Genomic DNA, 2262 nt, shown 5'->3' on the forward strand with positions numbered 1-2262 from the left:
TGCCACCAGCGACACTGGGTTGGTGTCAGAAGTGTTATTTGTTGTACACTTTAAGTTTGCAAGGGAAGGTAACAAGGAAGTTACCTGGAGGGAAAATAATGCTGCGATGGGGAGGGCCAGTGGTTGCTTGGTTTGGCTTTGAGTTGTCCCTTTAAACAAAGTTTCATTAATCTTTATAAATCATGGTGGAGATGGCAGTGCAGAGATAAAGAGCTCTGTGTGGTGTTCATGCACGTCTTGGCGTAGTGGTGGCAGAAAAGCAAACACGCTGCCTTCCTTGCAGGTGTTTAAGTATATCCAGACTTACTGTTTAGCTCGGGGCTTGAATTTAGCTTTGAGACAAAACTTCCTGGCAGTTTGGACCATCCTTACACTTGCTTGCAGTCTGACTGAATATTGGAACAAGCACTTTCCAGGGAGAGGAAATGTGGGAGAGTTGGGGATGGTCCTTGCTTGAATCTAAGGATGGAGTGTGTGAGCGCTGCCAGGCACCCCAGACACCTCCTGTGCTGTTGGGCCCCTGAGCTGGAGGAGGTGTGTGGGCATGGCAGGCAGAGAGGATCTATGTAATTACAGCCTTGCAAACCTCCACTGATCCCCTGGGAACCCAGTACCAAAATACCTCTGTGACTGAGCCAGGTGGACTTCTCTGGGCTAGGCTGCACTTTCCCAACCTATTCATAGAAATTGTGAAAGGAGGGAGACTCTTGAAAGTTTTATTGACAGGTGAGAAGTAGCAAGATGTTTCAAGACAAACAAAACAGACTGAGAGCAGACTGTTCTGGCCAAGCTATGGCAATGTGCTGCTAATGGACTTGAAAAAGAAACCAACTTCTGGGTGCAGAACATAGAACATTGTCCTACTGTGTTATCAGACCAGTAATTCTGTAGCCTGACATCTTGTCAGGAGTTGGGATCTGATATTTCAAAGCAAGTTTCCTCCCAACTCCAGGCTGCTTTCTACCCTGCAGTAACATTGTATTCAGTTACAGCATCACGATCCAAATTTCCACTTTTTGAGGACCTGGTGCTCTCCAAACAACAGGCTCAGTGGCACACCCTAGGGCATCTAATAACTTCCTGGAACATGTCCTCCTTTTAGTACAAGTTCTCTCAGCAGTCCTTGGCATATGGTCCAAGTTTCCAAGAAACTGGGGCAGTAATTGATGGCAGTGAAAGTGAGAATGCTTCACATAAGCAGTAAGAAATGCAGGTGACAACTTTATTGTTTTGTTCTTCTTCAAATATGGGAAATGTTGTTCTGATGTAATTTTAAGTCAACAGATTTGGGGAGTGTCAGTTATTTTGTTCACTCTGCATGTGAGTAACCTAGCACTACATTTAATTTAAAAAATGGTTTTCAGTATGCCTTGCTGGCTTTCATCTTAAAATAAAAAATAAAAAAGTGTTAATTCATTTTGTTTTTCTTTTAATAATGCTGAGAGCTAATTCTTCTGAGTAAGCAAATAAACAGGACAAATAAAAAGTATAACAGATACCTGAAACAATAAGGTTTGTTCTGTAGGTGTTTAAGGTGCCTTTTATATTAGGCTGTAATTGACAGCTACAAATGCTGAGGTCATTTGAAAATGAGACCACCTGCAGAGGGGTTTTAGGAGCTCAAGGGCACCTCCCTCTACTGATCTCAAAGAAAAATTCTGGCCTTTGTAGATCCAGATTTAGTTCTCCTCTGAAGAGTGAAAAAGTCGAGCTGGAGTGAGGATGGGATGAAAGTGCTGGAAATAGCAGCTGTGTGCCAAGTGATACAGTTCCTCATTTGGGCTGCCGTGTGCCGGTCTGACTGTCCGAGCCCTTGCCTGGATCCGGCTGACTGTTGGCAGAGGTTGAATCCTTCCTGAGAACAAATCACTTTATTGTTCGTGTCTGCTCATGCACTGCCTTTTGGGAGCGTGGTTCATGTTGTTGCAAGAAGCAGAACCATTAGCACCAAATGAATTCTTTGTCAAGCAGCCCAGTCTCCCTGAAATTTTTACTCCTTCCTCCAGCAGCTTTCCCCCAGGGTCGAATTTGCAGTATTGTAAGGGACTGGCTCCTGTTAGGCAGATGACCTTTCTTTGTTAATTCTGCAGATCGTGGCCTACCATGATTTTCCATGAAACTGCCTCCTTTCTATTTCTTCCTCATCTAAGTGAGCAGCTGGGCAATGAAATGTGGCAGCTCTGGGACTTGAACAGATGTGTTTCAATTAAGCCCCTTCTCCCCTCAAGGCCTGTGGAAACTGGGCTGTTTGAAACAGCCAAA

Source organism: Poecile atricapillus, chromosome 8 (genome assembly GCF_030490865.1).
Source record: "Poecile atricapillus isolate bPoeAtr1 chromosome 8, bPoeAtr1.hap1, whole genome shotgun sequence".
Classification (NCBI taxonomy): domain Eukaryota; kingdom Metazoa; phylum Chordata; class Aves; order Passeriformes; family Paridae; genus Poecile; species Poecile atricapillus.